Source organism: Aethalodelphis obliquidens, unplaced genomic scaffold (assembly GCF_003676395.1).
Source record: "Aethalodelphis obliquidens isolate GAN/ISIS:26980383/991018 unplaced genomic scaffold, ASM367639v1 scaffold1, whole genome shotgun sequence".
Classification (NCBI taxonomy): domain Eukaryota; kingdom Metazoa; phylum Chordata; class Mammalia; order Artiodactyla; family Delphinidae; genus Aethalodelphis; species Aethalodelphis obliquidens.
In genome coordinates, this window is record NW_020837945.1 from 76,001,661 (window position 1) to 76,011,737 (window position 10,077).

General features: G+C 41.8%; 1 pseudogene; it reads left to right on the forward strand.

Annotated features, from left to right (window-relative positions):
* The first annotated feature begins 4,019 nt into the window (after positions 1-4,019).
* On the forward strand, positions 4,020-9,031 carry LOC113620989 (glycine dehydrogenase (decarboxylating), mitochondrial-like; annotated as a pseudogene).
* The last annotated feature ends 1,046 nt before the right edge of the window (positions 9,032-10,077 follow it).

A 10,077-nucleotide genomic window follows, 5' to 3' on the forward strand; every position in this document is an offset into this window, starting at 1 on the left:
TAGCAAACAGAATGCAACAGCACATTAAAAGGATCATACAACATGATCAAGTGGGATTTATCCCAGAGATACAAGGATTCTTCCATATATGCAAATCAATCAATGTGATACACCACATTAACAAATTAAGGAATAAAAGCCATATGATCATGTGAATAGATGCAGAAAAAGCTTTTGACAAAATTCAACACTGATTTATGATAAAAACTCTCCAGAAAATGGGCATAGAGGGAAACTACCTCAACATAATAAAGGGCATATATGACAAACCCACAGCAAGCATCATACTCAATGGTGAAAAACTGAAAGAATTTCCACTAAGATCAGGAACAAGACAAGGCTGTCCACCCTCACCACTCTTATTCAACATAGTTTTGGAAGTCCTAGCCACAGCAATCAGAGAAGAAAAAGAAATAAAAGTAATCCAGATTGGAAAAGAAGTAGAAATCTCACTGTTTGCAGATGACATGATACTATACATAGAAAATCCTAAAGATGCCAGCAGAAAACTACTAGAACTAATCAATAAATTTGGTAAGGTTGCAGGATACAAAATTAATGCACAGAAATTGCTGGCATTCCTATACACCAAAAATGAAAAATCAGAAAGAGAAATTAAGGAAACACTCCCATTTACCATTGCAACAAAAAGAATAAAATACCTAAGAATAAACCTGCCTAAGGAGCTGAAAGATTGTACTTAGAAAACTATGAAACACTGATGAAAGAAATCAAAGATGACATAAACAGATGGAGAAATAGACCATGTTTTTGGATTGGAAGAATCAATATTGTGAAAATGACTATAGTACCCAAAACAATCTACAGATTCCCTGCAATCCCTATCAAACTACCAAAGGCATTCTTCACAGAATTAGAACAAAAAAAAATCTTACAATTTATATGGAAACACAAGAGACCCCAAATAGCCAAAACAATCTTGAGAAAGAAAAATGGAGTTGGAGGAACCAGGCTCCCGACTTCAATGTATACCACAAAGCTACAGTAATCAAGACAATATGGTACTGGCACAAAAACAGACATATAGATCAATGGTACAGGATAGAATGCCCAGAGATAAACCCACGCACACATGGGCACCTAACTTATGACAAAGGAGGCAAGAACATACAATGGAGAAAAGATAGTCTCTTCAACAAGTGGTGCTGGGAAAACTGGACAGCTACATATAAAAGAATGAAATTAGAACACTACCTAACACCATACACAAAAATAAACTCCAAATGGATTAAAGACTTAAATGTAAGACCAGACACTCTAAAACTCTTAGAGGAAAACATAGGAAAATCACTCTTTGACATAAACCACAGCAAGATCTTTTTGGACCCACCTCCTAGAGTAACGGAAATAAAAACAAAAATAAACAAATGGGACTTAATTAAACTTAAAAGCTTTAGCATAGTAAAGGAAACCATAAACAAGACAAAAAGACAACCCTCAGAATGGAAGAAAATATTTCCAAATGAAACAACAGACAAAGGAATAATCTCCAAAACATACAAACAGCTCATGGAGCTCAATATCAAAAAAACAAACAATCCAGTTAAAAAATGGGCAGAAGACCTAAATAGACATTTCACCAAGGAAGACATACACATGGCCAAGAGGCACATGAAAAGATGCTCAACGTCACTAATTATTAGAGAAATGCAAATCAAAACTACAGTGAGGTATCACCTCACACTGGTCAGAATGGCCATTATCAAAAAATCTAGAAACAATAAATGCTGGAAAGGGTGTGGTGAAAAGGGAACCCTCCTGCACTGTTGGTGGGAATGTAAATTGATACAGCCACTATGGAGAACAGTATGGAGGTTCCTTATAAAACTAAAAATTGAACTACCATATGACCCAGCAATCCCACTACTGGGCATATACCCTGAGAAAACCGTAATTCAAAAAGAGTCATGTACCACAATGTTCATTGCAGCTCTATTTACAATAGCCAGGACATGGAAGCAATCTAAGTGTCCACTGACAGATGAATGGATAAAGAAGATGTGGCACATATATACAATGGAATATTACTCAGCCATAAAAAGAAACGAAACTGAGTTATTTGTAGTGAGGTGGATGGGCCTAGAGTCTGCCATACAGGGTGAAGTAAGTCAGAAAGAGAAAAACAAATACCGTATGCTAATGTGTACATATGGAATCTAAAAAAAATAAATAAATGGTACTGATGCACCTAGTTGCAGGGCAGGAATAAAGAGGTAGACATAGAGAACTTGAGGACATGGGGTGGGAGGGCAAAGCTGGAGCAAAGTGAGAGTAGCAAAGTGAGATACACACTACTGAATGTAAAACAGTTGGCTGGCTGGAAGCAGCAGCATAGCCCAGGGAGATCAGCTTGGTGCTTTGCGATGACCTAGAGGGGTGAGATAGGGAGGATGGGAGGGAGGCTCAAGAGGGAGGGGATGTGGGGACATGTGTATGCATATGGCTGATTTGCTTTGTTGTGCAACAGAAACTAACACAGTATTGTGAAGCAATTATACTCCAATAAAGATGTATTAAAATAAAAAAGGAATACTAAATCTTGAAGATGTAATAATGTGTTAAAAACTCATATGAGCTATAACAGCTGGGCAATAAAATGTCTCTAATGCAAGGTAATATGGAATGATTTATACTGTGGCTAACTATATTTGTCTTATCTGGCTGAGTTTTGCCATTAGAACCTGTGGGTTCAGTCTGAATTTCTGCATTCTCATTGGAAATAACACATTTTTAAATACTGGTTCCTGTCTTTAAACCAACACATCTCTACGTGGTGACCTTGGCAAGCTTACAAAGTGTTTATTATATTGATTTGGGACTTGGGGAGGTAGGTAGAAAGATTCTGAATTTATTTTATATGTTTCTAATTTACACTTCTATATGATTGTACATGAGGTCCTTGGGTGACTGAATCAATATAAAAGCCAAGGACTGACCCTGAACTTTTCTTCTCATCACTTTTGTCCTCGATTCCCCAAGTGACAGCTAATTTAAATGGAGACATTTCAGTATCTGGATTCTAGAGTCAAGTAGGTAGGAATAGAGTGGAGTTAAGGTATTGACTTTGAATGGGCAGTTTTCTAATAACTTAGGAGCCCAAAAGTGAAGCGGGTTGTCTAAAGATGTCCACTTACAGGAATGGTTGAAAGAGTTGCTGGTTGTACATATGCTAAGTTTGGGGCCTTGGTAGTTCCAAACTCAGACAGCGGTTAGGATTATTTTACTTCTTTGAATCAAGTCTTCATGTGCTGTCTGGTAATGTACCCATTACAGCTGGATGACCTGTAAGGAACTGTTCCAGGGCAGAAGTCCTCACACTTAAAATGTCTAAGAATTACTTAGAAGGCACGTTTTTCTCTGTGTCTTTTAAATTTATTTCTCTTGATTATAAAATTAACACATAAATCTGCTTTGGAGAGAGGGAAAAAGTATAAAGGAACAGAGGAATAATACTTTATCTATATGAAATTAACCAGGCATAGCTATTATTTTGTCACATTTTCTTTCAACAATATCATCAGTAATCCTGCTAAAACAAGCACAAATGGGATTATATAAACATTTTATATATTATGAAATTTCTAGCAAATATAACTATTTATTCTGCTTATGAATCTTTTACCCCTTATATTATCATTTTCACTTTCTCTTTATTCTTTTACCTTTTTAGAGCAGTGTTTTTAACCTTGACTGAAATTAGAATCAACAGGGCAGTTTTACTGAAAATACTGATGCCCAAGTCTAAGGCCCAGGTCAGATACAACACGATCTGGAAAAACTATGGGCATTAAAAAAAAAAGTCCTGGGAGTAACAACCTTGTGCGCACCTCCGGGCTTAGCGTGGCACAGATTCATTGCCTCTGAACATCCATCTGTCCATTTGGTCATCCAGCGGGAAAGGGCTCCAGCCACCCTAGGGCAGCCACCACCCAGGGGCCCGTGACCAGGAGATCCGAAAGCGCTGCTGACTCTCGCGGGCCCGGGCAAGGGACACCACCATGCAGATGTGCGCCGGTGCCTGTGGATTGCGTCTGGGTTGCGGAGTCCGAGGCTGCCACCGCCTGGCTGGGGGCGCGGGGCCCCGGGTGGGCTCCGCGGGGCCGCTACAGCAGTAGCGGCGGGGATAGCGGGGCGGCTGTGCTCGCGTCCCTTGCAGCGCCTCCTGCCCAGACACGACGACTTTGCTCGGAGGCATATCGATCCCGGGGACAAAGACCAGAGGAGATGTTATTGGCCCTGGGGCTGGCGAGAGTAGATGAACTGAGCGAAAAGAACATCCCTGCCAGCATCCGCTTGAAAAGACCCTTGACAATGGATGACCCCGTCTGTGAAAATGATATCCTTACAACTCTGCATGCCATTTCCAGCAAGAAGCAGATCTGGAGATTGTATATTAGCATGGGCTATTATAGCTGCTCGGTGCTACAGACAATTTTGTCTAACTTAACTGGAGAACTCAAGGTGGATCACCCAGTATGCTCAGTACCAGCCAGAGGTGTCTCAGAGGAGAGAGGACAGTTTACTCAACTACCAGACCATGGTGTGTGACATCACGGGTATGGGCATGGTTAACGCATCCTGCTGGATGAGGCCACCACGGGTGCAGAGGCAATGCAGCTCTGCCACAGACACAACAAGAGGAGGAAGTTTTTTATTGACCCCCGTTGCCATCCACAGACAATAGCTGTCATCCAGATTCAAGCAAGTATGCTGGAGTCCTCACTGAACTGAAGTTACCCCATGAAATGGACTTCAGCGGAAAAGATTTCAGTGGAGTGCTGTTCTAGTACCTGGACGCTGAGGGGAAAGTGGAAGGCTTCACAGAACTTGTGGAGTGCCCATCAGGCCGGGAGCTTGGCCTGCTGCACTGCTGATCTTTTAGCTCTGTGTAGCCTGAGGCTTCCTGGAGAACTGGGGGTAGAATTGCCCTGGGCAGCTCACAGAGATTAGAGTGCCACTAGGCTATAGCAGACCACATGCCTTTTCAGCTGTCAGAGAAAGCTTGGTGAGGATGATACCTGGAAGAATGGTGGGAGTAACAAGAGATGCCAGTGGAAAAGAAGTGTATCCTCTTGCTCTTCAAACCAGGGAGCAACACATCCAGAAAGACAAGGCTATCAGCAACATCTGTACAGCTCAGGTTCTCTTGGCGAATATGGCTACAATGTGTGCAATCTATCATGGGTCCCATGGACTGGAACATATTGCTAGGAGGGTACATAATGCCACTTTGATTTTGTCTGAACGTCTCAAGTGAGCAGGGCACCAATTCCAGCACGACTAGTTCTTTGACACTTTGAAGATTCAGTGTGGCTACTCAGTGAGTGAGGTTTTGGGCAGGGCCGCTCAGTGGCAAATAAATATTCAGCTCATTGAGGATGGTACACTTGGTATTTCTCTTAATGAAACAGTCAGTGAAAAAGATCTGCACGACTTGTGGACCTTTGGCTGTGAGTCGTCTGCAGAGCTGGTTGCTGAAAGCATGGGTGAGAAGCGGAGAGTTATCCTAGGGTCTGCCTTCAAGAGAATTAGCCCATTCCTCACACATCAAGTGTTCAACAGTTATCACTCTGAAACAAATATTGTCTGATATATGAAGAGATTGGAAAACAAAGACCTTTCCCTTGTTCATAGCAAGATTCCCCTGGGGTCCTGTACCATGAAGCTCAACAATTCATCAGAACTCGTGCCTATCACATGGAGAGAATTTGCAAACATCCACCCCTTTGTGCCTCTGGATCAAGATCCAAGGGACCAGCAGCTTTTCTGAGAACTTGAGAAGGATTTGTGTGAACTCATGGGCTGTGACTGAATCTCTTTCCAGCCTAACAGCGGAGCCCAGGGGGAATATGCCGGGCTGGTCACTATCTGAGCCTACTTAGATGGGAAAGGAGAGAGACACATTCCAAAATCCGCAAATGGGACCAATTCTGCAAGTGCCCATGGCAGGCATGAAGATTCAGCCTGTGGAGGTAAATAAATACGGAAATATCGATGCAGCTCATTTCAAGGCTATGGTGGATGAACACAAGGAGAACCTGGCAGCAATCACGATTACATACCCATCCACCAGTGGAGTGTTTGAAGAGACCGTCAGAGACGTGTGTGAACTGATCCACCAACACAGAGGACAGATCTACCTGGACAGGGCAGATATGACCATTCATGTGGAATCTGTTGTCCTGGAGACTTTGGGTCTGATGTCTCACACGTAAATCTTCCCAAGACTTTCTGCATTCCCCCCGGAGGAGGCAGCCCTGGCATGGGGCCCATCGGAGTGAAGAAGCATTTTCTCCCTTTTCTGCCTAATCATCCCATCGTTGCAGCAAAGCCAAGTGAAGATGCCCAGCCTTTGGGTACTGTCAGCACAGCCCCGTGGGGCTCCAGTTCCATCTTGCCCATTTCATGGGCTTATATTAAGATGATGGGAGGCAAGGGCCTTAAACAGGCCACAGAATTTGTTATAATAAATGCCAACTACATAGCCAAGCAATTAGAAAAACACTACAGAGTCCTTTTCCAGTGTGCAAGAGGTTACGTGGCTCATGAATTTGTTTTGGATATAAGACCCTTCAAAAAGTCTGCAAATATGGAGGCCATGGATGTGGCCAAGAGGCTTTAGGATTATGGATTTCATGCCCCTACCATGTCCTGGCCAGTGGCAGGCACTCTCATGACTGAGGCCACTGAGTCAGAAGACAAGGCAGAGTTGGATAGATTCTGTGACGCCAGGATCAGCATTCGGCAGGAAATCGCTGACATCGAGGAAGGCTGCATCAACCCCAGGGTCAATCCACTGAGGAGGTCTCCACACTCTTTGTCCTGTTTCATGTCCTCCCACTGGGATCGACCATATTCCAGAGAGGTGGCAGCCCCCCTTGATGAAACCAGAGAACAAATTCTGGCCAATCATCACCTGGATTGATGACGTCTGTGGAAATCAGCACATGGTTTGTACCTGTCCACCCATGGTTGTTTATGAATTCCCATTTTCTTTTTTTTTTTTTTTAATAAACAACAGAAATTTATTCCTCACAGTTCTGAAGGCTGGAAGTCCAAGATCAGGGTGCTGACATGGTGATGTGAGAGCCTTCTTCCAGGTTGCAGACTTCTAATTGTACCCTCACATGGCCAAGAGGGGAGGGATCTCTCTGTAGCCTCTTTTGTAAGGGCACTAATCCCATTTATGAGGGTTTCACCCTCGTGACCTAGTCACCTCCCAAGGGCCCCACCTCCTAATACAATCATCTTAGGGGTTAGGATTTCAACTTATGGATTTTGGGGGGTACAAACATTCAGACCATAGCAGTGACCAAATGAAATAAAGCTAGAAAGGATTTAAAGTGATTACCTCTAGGGAGTTCAGTGAAAATCATGTATGTTTTTCTAGTGGGATAGGAGAGAGGATACGTGTACTTTTCATTTGTAGTTCATTTCATCTTGTAGTTTGATTTTTTTAACCATGTACATGTTGTTCTACTTTGATAGTTTAAATTAAGTAGTTGGGAAAAAAGCACTTTAGTGTAAATGCCTCCTCCCATTACAAACCCTGAGACCCACAATTCCTAACTGCAAACCTTTTTTTCCCTCCTTAAAGGAAGGTTAAAGTTCTTCAGTAAGAGGCTAAGAACTAACACCTGAATAAATGAGTTACAAAGTATTAGGTGAAACCAAATGAAATTTTGACCAATGAAGATAGCAGTTTCATATCATTCAAATTAATATATGCTTTTTTCACTGAAAAAGTGCAAGTGAAGCCAGAACTGTAATTATAGTCTGTTATGCACCATACATTTAGTTTTTTATATTGATTTTCTACTTAATTTAATTAAAAAAAAATTTTAAACCCCACAGAGTTCTGTCATAAACACAAAACTATTTTCAATTATAGAAAGGGCTAAGCCATCAGTCTCCAGAGAATTCTGGTTTACTTATTTTTAAAATTAATTTTTATTGGAGTATGGTTGCTTTGTTTACTTTTGTTTGATATGTCTCTTACAAAGCAACCTGCTAATTTAACTCAAAGTTGAAACTAAGAAGATGTCACATGAAGCCATCTATTAAATATTCAGGCCCCTTGTACATGTAATATGCTGAAATAATACACCCTGCAATTTTTCTATTTATTTCTTTCATGAAGAACTCTAACCGGAGAGGGGTCAGGAAGAATTTCCTTGTACAAGGGCAAAGTAGACTTAAGAACAATGTCTTATACTTAATCATTGTTTTTCAGCAAACCTTGAAAGTATCTGAATCTCAAAAGTTAGCCCTAGGCTTTTTTTTTTTTTAATAAAACTCAATGCTCCTCCCAAATTTGAGGTATTTGATTCCGAATTGAGAATCCTTCTTGAGAATTTTCATCCTATACCTGACAATTTATTCCTGATTGTTACTTTGAAGGACTAAAAGCTGTAGAGGATGTGTAGTTTCAAATTATAGTTCTTGATATTATAGTAGGATAAGCATGTTGCTCATAGACACCTAGATCTCTAGGGAAGGGACTCTCAAGATCAGCTGATCTGTTCACAAATGAGGAAACTGAGGCCTAAAGAGACTGAGAAATTTAGTCTACACAGAAAGTTAATGACATACATAAAGTGACCAGAGAGTGTTCAGCTCCTGCTGAGACCTTTCTGTTACACTGTGATGTTTCCTTAACTAAGAAATTCACCATCAAAAATATCCAGGGTGTTTTTTTTTTTTGCGGTACGCGGGCCTCTCACCGCTGTGGCCTCTCCCGTTGCGGAGCACAGGCTCCGGACGCGCAGGCCCAGCGGCCATGGCCCACGGGCCCAGCCGCTCCGCGGCACGTGGGATCCTCCCGGATCGGGGCACGAACCCGCGTCCCCTGCATCGGCAGGCGGACTCCCAACCACTGCGCCACCAGGGAAGCCCCAGGGTGTTTTTTTTTTAAAGAAACTAGTTAAAAGTGGACTTTTGTAAACCTAGAAAATCATGATTCTCCAGATATGAGTTCCCATTTTCTGAACAGAAGAGGGCCTCTTCTTAATCTTCTCTCCTTAGGTTCAAGTGACTGATTTGATGTGCTTTGGAGTGTCATTTTCCACCACAGACTCAAGTCGGGTTTTTGTTTTTTTTTTTTTTTGTGGTACGCGGGTCTCTCACTGTTGTGCCCTCTCCCGTTGCGGAGCACAGGCTCCGGACGCGCAGGCTCAGCGGTCATGGCTCACGGGCCCAGCCTCTCCGCGGCATGTGGGATCTTCCCAGACCGGGGCACGAACCCCTGTCCCCTGCATCGGCAGGCAGACTCTCAACCACTGTGCCACCAGGGAAGCCCTCAGGTAGGGGTTTTTTATACTGTGTATATTTTTGTAATCTCTCTCAAGGTAAATGTAAATACAACTAGCACAGTGAGTGGCAGCTCATCGTTGGAACATTGATTTGCGTTGGTGCCTCTGCTTTCACATGTAGCAGTTGATGTTCAAGTTGCCTTGACTGGGACCATTTAGTTTTTGCATAGAAAATTTGGGGTGTGATAGTAACTTTAACTTCAATGTAGCACGTATGCAGACATTACAGAGGCTATACTGGAGATCTGATAGACATATTTTTATTCCAAATAAGTCTTTGTGGACTGTGCCATCTGTGGGAAATTCCAGGGCAAATGTTTACATTTTGTATACACTGAAGAAATCTTTTTCCTCCTACTAATTTGCCTAATCCATAATAGCATTTCTGAGTGTTTTCCTTTTTCCATGTGTATAGTTTTTTTTAATCTGCAATTAATAATATTTTAAGAAAGCATTGCAATTTGAAAAAAAGTCTTCTTATTTTGAAACAATTTTAGTCTTATAGAAGAGTTACAAAAATAGCACAAGGAGTCCCTATTACCTTTTACCCAGCTTTGCCTAATGTAACGTCTTGCATAATCATGGTACCATTATCAAAACTAAGAAACCAACATTGTATAAATACCACTTAAATGACAGTCTTTGTTTGGACTTCACCAGTTTTTTCCACTAATATGTCTTTTTCTGTTCCAAAATCTAATCCAGGATCCCACGTGGCATTTAGTAATGTCTTTCATTAGTCTTC